The sequence below is a fragment of the Pleurodeles waltl genome, chromosome 5, assembly GCF_031143425.1.
Source record: "Pleurodeles waltl isolate 20211129_DDA chromosome 5, aPleWal1.hap1.20221129, whole genome shotgun sequence".
NCBI lineage: Eukaryota > Metazoa > Chordata > Amphibia > Caudata > Salamandridae > Pleurodeles > Pleurodeles waltl.
This window is the reverse complement of record NC_090444.1, coordinates 1,564,413,925-1,564,427,996: the sequence shown is the minus strand read 5'-3', so window position 1 is coordinate 1,564,427,996 and position 14,072 is coordinate 1,564,413,925.

Genomic DNA, 14,072 nt, shown 5'->3' with positions numbered 1-14,072 from the left:
AAGTTACTGCACATAGGAAAGTAAAGATTTACTTTCGTCAAGGTGTTGCGAGGGCTCTCATTATTCTAAATGAGACTACTGGATTTCTAGGTAGCAGAATCTATAACGGTGTGGGGGACTGAGTCTGACCCACGTGTAAAGAACTCTGTCACCCTAAATCCGTTTTTTGCTCCGGCTAACTAGCAGTGCATCATTCCTCCCATGTGGAAGGAATGATTTGGCAGCCGAGCGCATGACATCTTTGGAACTTCTCAGGGAAGTCGTGGTTACTCAGATCCAAACCAACTCTCTTATTTCCAATATGATCTCATATACGAATGACAAAGACAGTATAAGTTTTATATAATGTTTTAATAAAACGACTGTATTTTAGATATTAAGGCGTGAGACGCAATAACCAGAACGATACAACACAGTAGGATTGAAATAGTCACCAGGAGAGTAAAACATAAGAACAAAGCTATCATATTGTCTAACAGTTTCTACTCTCCCTCTGCTTGTTCTATTTAGAGCACAGCATGTTAAGCTTCTAGCTTGCCTATTAGAATCACTGTGGAGACATCAGCCCTCATACCTGAGCAAAGACCTGTGATCTTGGTTCAGCATCTGCAACGAGGCAGTCAGCGTCTAGTTGTGGTTCCCTGGTCGGAATCTCCCTCTTGCGTGTATTGGGACAAGGAAGTGATTTTATAACTAACATGTCATCGTGATCACAAAATGTCCCTACGCAAAAATGCCAAGTCTAAACTCCTACCACGTCTACCGCCAATGTACCAGACTGTATCCTTGACTGAAGCACAGAGTAAATATGTTATGGAGAACTCCAGTGCTGAAGTAGGCAAAACAGTGTGATATGAATAAAAAACAACACCGTAGAACTGGCTATTTGAAAAATAACAGTACGAAGCCTAATAAAAAGCATATAGAGCAAAGTGCACAGAGGCTCTAAGCTGTCAGCAAATGAATAAAATATATTCAGGGCAAAGTGCACAAAGGCCTAAAGCCTGAAGCTAAAGCGCAATGAATACGTAAAACTAACCACACTACACCCTCCCCTTGTCGGTAGCAAGTGGTTCCAATAATATAAAAGGATGCCCTAAATATAAACAATACCTAAAACAATAATTTCGACAAGGTGAGAAGACAACAAAGTCATAAATTTAGGTAACATGTGATCATAAAACCAAATTCAATATAGTGTCAATTTCGTAAAAATCCAATCGTCAGATAGAAGCAATAGAACGCAGGAGTTCCTCCACTTTGATATATGTCAATATCGGAAGATCCACGCCACAAAGTACCATGGAGCAGGTGTGATCCAAAGCCCATAAACCATTCAGGGCGGCACCCCGTGCAGGGCCTATGAAAGAGACAATACCATCTTCCTCCAGGAAGGGAATCTCATAAACTGCCTCACGAAGCAAGCGCATCCGTAGTACACAAGTCTCAATCAATCAATCAATCAATCAATCATAGTATTTATAAAGCGCGCTATGTACCCGTTAGGGTTTCGAGGCGCTGAGGTGGGGGGGGGGGGTGGAGAGGCTGTTTAGCGGTCGAAGAGCCAGGTCTTGAGGAGCTTCGGGGATGCCCGGAAGCATTCAGTGGAGGGCCCGGGGTTGAGGGCGCGGAGCTCTTCGGCCGAGAAGTGGGCGCGGGAGGCGCGAGGACCAGGGGGGGTGGCGCTGGGCGCGGTACAGGCGCGGACGGGCGCAGACGGGCGCGCCTCTGGCGCGCCTCCGGCGCGCCCGCTGCGCGCGGACGCGCAGCGCCAGCCATTAAGAAGGGAGGGGGGAGGGAGGAGCAGCTGGGAGGCGGGAGGCGGGAGGGAGCGGCAAATGGGGGCGCGAGGGGGGCGGGGCCGCAGGGAAGCAGCGGCTGGGGTCGAGGAGCGCACAAGGGGCGAAAGGCACAGAAATCGGGCAAAAACAGTCACAAATGCAGGAAAAAACACAATATGGACACAATACTGGGATTAAATACGATCGGGGAGACAGCAATCAGGGGGGCACAATGGGGCAAAAAGCGCCGGCGGCGAGGCGCAGAAAAGCGGAAAAAAGCTGAAAAACAAACTTACGGGACGGCGGAAGCGGCACTCGGGTCAAGTGAGCCCACTAGCCACCAGGGATGAGGCGCAGGAGGATGCCTGCGGGTGGAGGAGGGCCTCGAACACGCAGACGGCAGCGTGGTCGTGGGGCAGAGGCAGAAGGCAGTAGGTTGGTGCTGCGGTCGTGAGGGGCGAGTTCAGGACCTGAACCAGGTCCGAACTCGCTCACTGGCGACGCGCAGCGCCAGCCATTAAGAAGGGAGGGGGGAGGGAGGAGCAGCTGGGAGGCGGGAGGCGGGAGGGAGCGGCAAATGGGGGCGCGAGGGGGGCGGGGCCGCAGGGAAGCAGCGGCTGGGGTCGAGGAGCACACAAGGGGCGAAAGGCATAGAAATCGGGCAAAAACAGTCACAAATGCAGGAAAAAACACAATATGGACACTTGAACCTTGTATAAGAACCTTTTCTTCCGTGGTACTTTGGGACCTGACAAAAAATCTTGTAAGTCAGTATCATTGGACAGTAACGTGAGATGTGACTTAACTGCATCCAGCGTGGATGACTTCAACCATTGTTGACAAAGCTTCCCCACACTGTATGTAGTTATAATATCAACATGTTCTGGTGATACATAACGAGGGTCTGCCCTACTAGTCCTGAACCCCCCTGAAGAGGTGACAAAACGTTGATGACACACATTAGTGTCTACAGGCCATAATAACCACCCGCCTGGATGTAACGATGAAGTGTTAAGAGTACCATTTTGGACCCAACGTGTAAAGTCACTAAAAGTAGCATTTACATAGTGCTGCCAATTTGTTAATTTAGAAGGGACAGGTATACTAGGCAAAGTCAACTCCTTAATTGTCGCTAAGCCCAAACAGCTAGTCTGTTGTACTGTGTCATTGAGGAAAATCATTTGAACCGGGATAATACATGCTCTAAATAACGTGTCCCTGCCCCGCATATGCCAATTTTTCGAACCCCAAACACTTTTTAAGTCAACAGTTTTAAACCAGTACTCATATCCCTCGACCGAAAGTTTAGATACAAACAAATTGGAATACAGTAATTTAGTATCGGTCCATAACATTTGCTTATTAGAATACGGTGCAACTTTAAAATAGTAGGACTTAGCATTACGTTGATCATGCCCAGAAAAATATGCAAATTTATCATAATACGTTTTCGAACTACCTTGTGGAGGAGTCGAGCAATGTTCCCATTGCACATAATTAAACATGGGCTTAGGGCTACTAGCTTTATGAATAAAGTGGTGTCCATAATAGTTATAACAAAACATGTCACCATGATTATCTCTAAACTGGTAAGCATCTTCATCGTCATAGACAGTATAGTATTGCAAATCCGTTAGCATAGAATCTACTGTCTTCACATCCCAATCATCAGAAACAATGCCAGGTATAACAATATAATTCATGGATAATTTGAGGACATACGGTATTTGAATCAATTCAGTGGGGCCATATATATCAAACATTACTTTATCCCACACAATTCCATCCGGAACTGGTATAGCAGAAATGTTCACTGTGGACAAGTCTCTTCGAACCATATGAGACGAAAAATGCGGTTTTAACACTGTCTCTACGTGCTCAATGTCAGATCGATCAGGAAGAAAATGACCATGTATTATCAGAAAAAAAGTAACCACAAATCCCAAACATAATAAAATAGTCATCACGGCCAAAAACAGCCAAAAATAGTTCCAAGGAAAAACAAAATATGTTCGTTTAAGCCATCCCAGCAGCCGTCGTGGACCGTGGACAGAAGACATCGAGGACGAGGAGCCGGACCCATCATTATCAGCGTCGTTGAAGCAGCCAGAAGCAGTTCTAGCAAAAGGTGCAACAGTGAACGAAGAAGCAGATGGAGGCTCTCGCCGTGGCACGCTATAAACCACATGTTCAGAAACGTCAGTAGAATGTACAGCAATTTGATCACAAAATTCCGTATTAATCGCCGTCGGTGGAACAATCGCAAGATCATCATCCACCCTCCCCAAGCTCGGAGAGGAAACATTGTCGGTGAAAATCACCTGCAGCGGGACTTCTTCCCCAGTAGTGAGAGGGATTCCGGAACTACTGGGTGTCCCTCTTGGTCTGCTGTGCAGAATCGGCCACATGTTGTAACTTGACATTATCAATGGAAACAAAGCGATTTCCTTTGGCCCCTCGCAGCGGCGGTAAAATCACAGTTCTCGTGCCGCTCACCCCAACACAGGGACAGGTTCTCGATAAGAAGGACCAAATTCTTTTTTAACTGCGACCTTTTCACGCACTAGATCCCCAATCCTGGGTATCCAACCAGTAGGTATTACTGGCTCATCCTTAATTCCTGAGGAGGCAGCACTGGCAGAAGAGTTATCTTCATGGAATTGTTGTAAATCCTGCAAAACAGTGACACGATCATTTATGTCAAAGGGCGTATCTGCCGCCTCCACACCAGGACCATCTAGATCAGGAACATACATTTGTGTTCCAAACAGGCACTCATATGAAGTACGACCCCCCAGTGACCTTCTAGGCAAGTTATTAAGTGCTCTCTGTACTCCATATAGGTGGGCTAGCCAACCACGACCCGTACCTATAACTCTGGCCGTTAAGGACTGCTTTAAATCACGATTTAAACGCTCCACGACAGAATTTCCCTCGGGATGAAATGGAGACGAGAATTGGAGTTGGACCCCCAACGAAGCCATGGTGTCCCTGAATGCCTTAGAGGCAAAAGCAGGGCCCTGGTCCGAATGAAAAGCCGCAACTGCAAATATATCGACCAAGATGCGCAAATCTTTAATAACAGTTCGAGCGTCAGCCGTGCGTTGTGGCCATACCCATACAAATCTGGAGCACGAATCTACAGCAACCAAAATATATTTGTATGCACTATCTGGTGTCAGCGGACCACAATGATCCAAGTACACACACTGTAATGGTTTATTTGAAATCAGAAGGGGCGTCTGCTGCGGGCGTCTAGCCGACGATGCCTTAATTTGTTGACAAACGTCACAACAAAGGACATATTGCTTCGTCTCTTTATAGAGACCAGGCCACCAGTAACGAGCCTGTAAAAGTGAAATTGTGGCAGCCACCCCAGCATGTGCAGAAGCCACCCCCTCATGTGCTGCAGAAATCAATCGAGGTCTCTCAATTTTATTGGGAATTTCACGTACACCAATGCCTGGAATTGTAACAGTAGCATTCAGCGCACCATTCAAGCAGTAACTATATTTTGAAGGAAATCCTTTAGGAAAGGGCGTGCCAGCAGCCGTAGCCTTTATGGCAGCCAAAATTTCTGTGTCTGGTTTGGAACTCGAACGAGTCACTGCGGCCACAGTGGCGACAGCCACTGCCGATTTCGCGGCTTCATCTGCCAAAGTATTCCCAGCAACGTGTATTCCAACGCGCTGGTGTCCAAGTGTATGCACAACATGGACGTTAGGAAGCGTTTCCTTCAGATCCGCAACCTTACCCCACAACATTTTATGTTTAATGGTGTTGCCTTTAGAATCTCTGAACCCATTCATCTTCCAATAGTGTAAATATTCGTTGAAAGACTGCACACAGTAGTAGGAGTCACAGACCAGCAAGGTTAAAAGTGCTGGATCCGCGTGCTCCAAAGCTAACAATAGAGCTTTGAGCTCAGCCAGCTGTGCCGTGCAATCTCCCAAGGTTTTAGTATAAGTATGTCGGGGCAGAACACTTCCCCCTCCATAGTGCCGCTCACCACCGCACATGCAGCAGAATACTGTTGTTTAGTCCCAACCGCTGGTTGCGCAGAGCCATCGGTATACATGACCACTTGATATTGGTCAATAGGCAACGTACCAGCAGGAACAGGGTATTCCATCTCATATTGAAGAAATTCTTGAGTCTGCAGTTTAGGGTCAAATACATAATCTACATCAGTGGCTGTCAAAGACGTAGCCCATTGTATCCATCGCGGGTGTAAAGCTTTCGAATTAGGAACACTCGCTTTTGTAACGGCCTCTAAAGCCGGAACTGGGGAAACCACAACAATGCGTTGACCCTGGGCCAGCGGTCTTTCTTTAATAACAGCCATCTGTACTGCAGTGAGAATTTTCTCCGTTTGTGCAAAACGTTGCTCTGCAGCAGAATACAAGTGAGACTTGTATGCAATCGGGACTGTCTCCCCTTCATTAAAGGTGACATAAGTAAACCCAACAGCCCCAGGTATCACCCTGATGACTAAATGTGTCTTATTGTCCCGTGTGTGTAAGTGTTTAACTGCTAAGAGATCACTCTGTAACTCTCGCAGTATGTGTGTATGTTCAATCGTCCAAAATCTACTCGAAAAATTCAGGCGAATCAACTCGTATAAGGGTTTTATACGCGTCGCATATTCAGGAATGTAAGTTCTGCCAAAATTCAGAAACCCCAGCAATGACTGGAGCTTCCGAACCGTATTAGGAGGCTGCAATAAAGCACATTTCTCCAAAAAATGTGGCGCTAGGCTCTTGCCCTCACTCGACAACTCATATCCCAGGAAAATGACGCTGAGGAAGGCAATCTTTGATTTCTTCAAATTAAACTTATAGCCAATATCAGCAAACCCCACAACAATGCGCGATACACGCCTTAGATGTTGCAGAATCTCATTATCTGTCAGATATAAGTCATCAACATATGATAATGCTTCAGGGTCGAACTCATGCAGCATTTCAGTTACACGAGCCGAAAACAGTCCTGGGCTATTCTTATACCCCTGAGGCAAACGACAAAACTTTTTCTGAGAGCCAAACGCACTGAAACAGGTATAGTCCCGACTCTCGGGCGCTATATTCTGGCAGAAAAATCCATTCGAGATATCTAATGTTGTCTTGTATTTTTTACGCACTATATTATTCATAAGCGCTGCGCTGTGTGAATTCTGTATTGCATATGTGCGTGTATGACTATTCAAATGTCGGTAATCCACCACTATCCTATAGGAATGGTCCGGTTTAGCAACCGGAAACAAGGGATTATTAATCGGCGAGACACAGGGCTCAATTACACCCTGGTACTCCAATTGTGTAAGAATTTTCCTAACCGATGCCCTGGCTTCAAATTTGATAGGATACTGCGGTTGTGGCTGAGGTTCGCCCTTTATCGGAATTACATGATAAGGTGATTGTCTGTCCCACCCCACATTATTTCTATACAAGGCGGGAGCCTGTGCCAGAGCCCATGATTTACTATAGGACTCCGCTAGTTCTCTCGGAACAAGCGGTGAGAAGGAAGGTGTAACAACCACCTCCCCAACCGGACAGTTGCGAACAAAGTCAGGTGGCCAATCTTGTTCGGCCAGCAGAACATCATATGATTTTACCACATGGTCCCAAAAAATGGCGTTTATAATACGGTCAATGTCCCCTTCCAATCGCAGAGTCACTTCATATACTCTATCAGGATCAGAGACTCGCATATCCGCCGTCTCGACTTGTATGAAGTCATCAGTTGCTTTCACCTCCAGATGCTCTAGAAGACTCCGGCGAACTATTGTGACCTCTGCCGCGCTGTCTAACAGTGCTAACGCCCATGTCTTGTTCGTCAAGAGAACTCTCTTCTTGAGCGGCATGTCTGACTGAGACTGCTGCCACTTTCTTCTTTTTAAATTGCTGTTTTTGTTGCAGCGGTTTCTCTTCCTGTTTAATAGAAACCTCCGCTGAGAGTTGTGAATCCTATCTCGGTTTCACGTACTCCGTCCTCCGCTCTGACCGCCCACCTCTCTCACTTCTCTTCTCCGAGGAGTCCTGAAAGGAACGAGATTGGCGTGTATCAGTATATTGATATCTATCAGGCGTCTTCAAAGTATCCCTATTCCTGAGATTATACTTATTCTGTGGGGTCTCCGGTTGCGGAGACTGCCCACCATCTTTCTTAGGTGTTTGCTTTTTCTTATCCCAGCGCTTTTTGGAACCCTCAGGTTGTTGCTGTTTAGCATTGTCTTTATTATTTTTACCCTGTAACTGGGGTTTTTGTGGTCTAGCCCCCAGGCTATCACGACCAATACTAGAATATGTTTCCGCAATTATTCTCGGAAGCTCCCGCTCCTGATTAAGCAGCGGAACATCCCGAAAACGCATTTGCACTGCTAGTGCTACTGCCTCTCCTTTGAGATTACTCAAAATAATAGAAGAAACTGTGACAAAATTGCCCAGCAACTGCATGCCCAAATCTAAGGCAGGGGCAGCCCCATATTCATCCTGAATCTGTTTAAGCACGTCCGGTAAATTAGCTAATGTCGGAGTACCGTGTGCCGTAGTATAGAGCGCGGCAAACACCGTGCCCCAGGTATTACAAAGGTCCACCGGAGGAACCATCCCGTACGGCAAACACATCGTCAAAATCCTATGTTTATCCTGAGGTCCCGTATGGGGAAATACTGCTTCCAGCGTATTAATTTTTTGCGCCAGCCAAAATGGAGTCTCCTCTTGTTTAGCCGGTACCTTACCCATAACTGAGTGTACAGTGGCCGGATTAATACCCGGAACCACTGCCTGTGGGTGCGCTGGAGCAGCACGCGCTGCATTCGTATTTAGTGTCTGCATTACAAACTGAACTAATCGTCTATATGTAGCCGTTAATTCTGTATATAAACGACAAACTTCAACCACTGCCAATTGAGCAACCGCAGGATGTGGTGTATATGTATCCAATAAAGGCCAGGTAGGACAATCATTACTCAGTGGACCTAACCTAACGTGTGCTACTGTGTGTGGGAGGGCGCCATCAAGCCAATTATGGTGTTCTTGATAAGATAGAGGGATCTCTAAATAAGCGTAAGCCCTGTATTGTCCAGGGACATTCGCAACAGTGTATTCGTGAAAAGTATTTGTTCTCCCATCCACTGCTGGAAATCCGACCCAAGAATAAAAAAGTTCCGTTCTATAGGCTGCTTGGGCGTCCACCACAAAAGTGACTGGACCCCCCTGGACTGTCAGTCCATGTGTCAATAGATGTCCTGTGAGCGGGTGACGCATATTAATTGCTATATTCACTACATTAGGATTCGCCATTTCATAAAAAATAGCTTCAGGTCAGAGAAGGCACACCAATATCGGGGTTTTTCCTTTCAAAGTTCAAGCTTGAACAACCAACCACTAAGCAATAGGAAGCACCTATGCCGTGGCGGCGGAAACCCTCAGCCCCACGGACGTCTCCGTATACGGAACCGAGGAGTCAAAATATATATGAGACCAAGAGAGTCAGTCGGACCTAAACATTAGAGCCAGACCAAACGTTGGCGGCGCCATGTCGCGTGGGCTCTCATTATTCTAAATGAGACTACTGGATTTCTAGGTAGCAGGATCTATAACGGTGTGGGGGACTGAGTCTGACCCACGTGTAAAGAACTCTGTCACCCTAAATCCGGTTTTTGCTCCGGCTAACTAGCAGTGCCTCATTTCTCCCATGTGGAAGGAATGATTTGGCAGCCGAGCGCATGACATCTTTGGAACTTCTCAGGGAAGTCGTGGTTACTCAGATCCAAACCAACTCTCTTATTTCCAATATGATCTCATATACGAATGACAAAGACAGTATAAGTTTTATATAATGTTTTAATAAAACGACTGTATTTTAGATATTAAGGCGTGAGCCGCAATAACCAGAACGATACAACACAGTAGGATTGAAATAGTCACCAGGAGAGTAAAACATAAGAACAAAGCTATCATATTGTCTAACAGTTTCTACTCTCCCTCTGCTTGTTCTATTTAGAGCACAGCATGTTAAGCTTCTAGCTTGCCTATTAGAATCACTGTGGAGACATCAGCCCTCATACCTGAGCAAAGACCTGTGATCTTGGTTCAGAATCTGCAACGAGGCAGTCAGGGTCTAGTTGTGGTTCCCTGGTCGGAATCTCCCTCTTGCGTGTATTGGGACAAGGAAGTGATTTTATAACTAACATGTCATCGTGATCACAAAATGTCCCTACGCAAAAATGCCAAGTCTAAACTCCTACCACGTCTATCGGCAATGTACCAGACTGTATCCTTGACTGAAGCACAGAGTAAATATGTAATGGAGAACTCCAGTGCTGAAGTAGGCAAAACAGTGTGATATGAATAAAAAACAACACCATAGAACTGGCTATTTGAAAAATAACAGTACGAAGCCTAATAAAAAGCATATAGAGCAAAGTGCACAGAGGCTCTAAGCTGTCAGCAAATGAATAAAATATATTCAGGGCAAAGTGCACAAAGGCCTAAAGCCTGAAGCTAAAGCGCAATGAATACGTAAAACTAACCACACTACAAAGGAAGATACATCTTTGAGTTGGCTATAGACAACCCATACTTACTTAGTACAATATTGTCTACTCGATATTCAGGATCAACACCGTTGTAGATTAGAATAATTCAAGGTCTAAGAAAAATTGATAATTTTTTTCATTGCAGTGGGGTAGTAAAAATTGGTGTAGGTTTTTATTGTTTAACACTTGAAATTCTTCTGAGAACTATGGGTTTATGTGTGCTATGCGAGAACGGTTGGTACATGAAAATTAGACTTTGTTTATGTTTCTTATAGTGGGATTCCCATTTTCACCATCTGTTCAGGAGCAAAAATGATCTTGTTTAACTTTGCCTTTCTATAGTTGACTTTCTAGTTTCTGTAGGCAGGGTGGGACACACCAGAGACATCTGGTTTTACAGTTCTTGCAATACGTTTCTTCTCGAAACATTTGTCCGAAAAATAAAAACATGTGTTCTGTTGTATGTATAAGTAAAATAGGATTTTATGCGATCTATGAGTAGTCCAAACAGCTGGTTTTATGCAAGAGTATGCTTGTGTGGCAAAAAAATGATGAGTGCTAATTGCCAGGCATAGCTTAATCTGTTCTGGAACTCAGTAAATATTATGTATAGCTCAAAAGTAAAATGATATGGCTTATGCTCGCTGTCTTCCGGAATATTTTATGTGAAGTAGGCATTCAGAATATGTTTAAAATGTACAGCATAAAAGGTTCCTTGACTGATTTCGGTATAAAGAGCTGTACCGGAATGACAATAAATATTTTAAAATCAAAAGGTGCAGAGCCTTTACTATTATGGTAGCCGCGTCTAAAGTGCACTTGGAAGGTTAACGTTGTTATTGTTTTGTGGTTAAATTGAAAGCCAACCCACCTAATGAGGTTGTGTGCTTGCATCTCACATTCACAGTTTGCATGTACGCTGGTAGATGTGTCCTACAACTGTACGATTATCTGCAATTGTGAGTACATGTGCCCGGAAAAGCACAAATCAGTGCAGTTTCACTTACATCTTATAGCACAGGAAACGTGTGAGTTAACGTGTAGCAGGCGCCGCCTCGCCGAACAGACAGACACTGCTTATGTTTGTTGAGTTCTTTACTGCCATCACGAAGTGCCTATCACCAAGATAAACCATCGCATTCCATTTTACCAGCCTACGAATGTGAGATGTCAGCGACCCAGCCCACACTAATGTACAGATCCAAGTCAAGCTGTGTGGTATGCATAAACCTGGACTTATGTTGCACTTAAGCTATTATACTCGTTCAATTGGAGATTTTCTGGAAGTAAAAGTTAGTTTGTGAATCTAAATGTGACTCGCGCTTCCGGATATATTCAATTAAAAGAGGCATTGATCAATTGCCAAATTATTGTGTTACCGGTAGTTACAGACGTTGTTGGCAAATACAGTTCATCAACAAGCACAACATAACGTAGTCTAGTCATTTTTATGGTATTTCGCTGAAAATACACAGACTGTTTAATCAAATTATCTTTTCTAGTGTGTCATATTTACATTTCTAGCTTACAATTTCCATTACAGTTATGAGAATGACACAATAATCACGCAGTGACTGTTCTCTGATGCTATTTTATCTCGTTTGCGAAGTGAATATTCTACAAAAATGTGGTCTTTTGTGTAAAGGAAAATTATGACACGAAAACTAGTCTCAGTCTACCTTGTCTTTCACACTTGCCTGATTCACAAAGTAAACTTACACGTTTGTGTAATTTTATGATTGTTTTCGATTCACAAGGGTATTTCACTAGTATTATCTTTACGACTGCGAAGTCTCCGGATATAAAAAAGATAGGACAGTCCTATCTTTTGTTGTGTGGAGACGCCACAGTTGTAAAGATACTACTAGTAAAATTCCTTGGTGACCAGCAAACAATCGTAAAATTACACAAACGTGTAAGTCTATCTTTGTGAATCAGGCCCATATCTTTAACTTTCCTAGGACAGCTTTTTTAAGTTTTCTATAATTATTTATTCGTGTAGTGTAATAGAGTGCTAGTCAGGCACCACAGGGAGTCAGAGTGCTGTACAATTTGCACTGAAAATTCGAAGAGAATCATTTGTGGGAAGGTCGTGGAGCTAAGTATAAATATGAAATGATCTATAGTTACATCTTCAGGTTAAGGCCAACAAAAGCCCGCAAGCATGCCTACAAGGCAGCCACATTTCTGACTTTGGTTGCATTGTCACAGAACAGTAGGTCTTTCATGTGCTACAAAGGTTAGAAAGCTATTTTCTAAGATTGTGTGGCACAACGTGGCACAAAGAGACATAAAACATTGCCTATATATAGACTTTTCATTAAGGGAGCCAGCAATCACAGTGTTCATTTATGCACCACCTCAGGAGTGCCCAAGCAACCTTTGGTAAATAAACCCCTACTGATGGTCTGATTTAACATTTCAGCTGTCACCAGACAATTATATTATTATCACCAAGAGAGGGGCTTTGTCTCCGCCCACATGTTAGGAGCAAGGTGTACATATTTTGCTGGAGCAGATGCTGTGTGCTTCAACAAAAAAGTGCTTGCCTTCCATGCAACTTTGAGAATTGTGTTTGTTGGAAAATGGGTTATTGGTAGGGCAGGTAGGTACCTACACCTAGCAACAAGCCACTAACCTCCACCTAGGTACAGTTAGGTCTCAGTAAATTAATCCCAGCTCAACCCTTGGTAGCTTGGCAACGAGCGTCAAGGCTTAACTTAGGAGACAAAGTGTAAAGCATTCAAATATCACAAAACAGTAATTAAATAAAACACAGGAAACAGTTTAAAAATCCAAAACCAATTTATAAAAATAGTTTATATTTTTATCTTTAAAATGACACAAAAACGATTAAAATCGGTTCAGGGGAACCGGAGATATGAATTTTTAAAGAATTATTACTTTTCTAGCGCTTAGAAACAAAAAGCGCCAATCGGGTCATCTGGTTGCACCTCGACCGGGGCAAAGTCAAACTTTCAGGCCGACCGCGATGGAGCCCTGCTCGGCTACAGGTCACGGGAGGCCTTGGTTAAAAAGTTACCTTCTGACTTAGTCTTTATTTTGAAGTTTTTCTTCACCGGGACGAACCTGCCAGTTGAATCCGACCTCCTGGAGCCCTTGTCCGGATACGCGATGTGGGTTTCCTCGGTGGAGACTTTTACCTTCGGACTTAGTCGTTTTTTCGAGATGAAAATCCTTCGACCGGGGTAAACCTGGATCTTGATCCGACGTCCATGGAGCCCTTCTCGGATACGATGGCTGGGAGGTCCCGGTCAACTTTTTACGTTCGGACTTAGTCTCTTTTTTGGATGTTTTTCTTTACCGGGACGAACCACGAAGTCAGGCCGGGTCGCGGTTGAGGCAAGCCGGCTAAAATTTCCGCGGCGGGTCGGTCCCTCTCTGGAGCTTTTTTCCAAAAATTCTCAAATCTTTTCCAAACTTCTGGGGCTTCACCCAGATGTTCTTTTAAGGTTCTTTTGGGGTCCACAGCTCACCCCAAGGGTCCAGAAGTTCTGTGATGGTCCTTGGGGGGTGCGGACTTCAACTCCCAGAATGCACCTGGCGCAAACTCCTTTTTGGCCACTGGACAGTGGTCAGATGGTCGCTTTCTTCAGGAGTTGGTGCAGGGGACTCTGGTTTAGCAATTTTTCACCTGTAGCAAACAGGGAGTCCCTCCTTGAACCAGTTGAAGCCAGGCAAAGTCCTTCTTGTGGTGAAGCCCAAGTGTGCAGCTGGTGCAGTCCTTC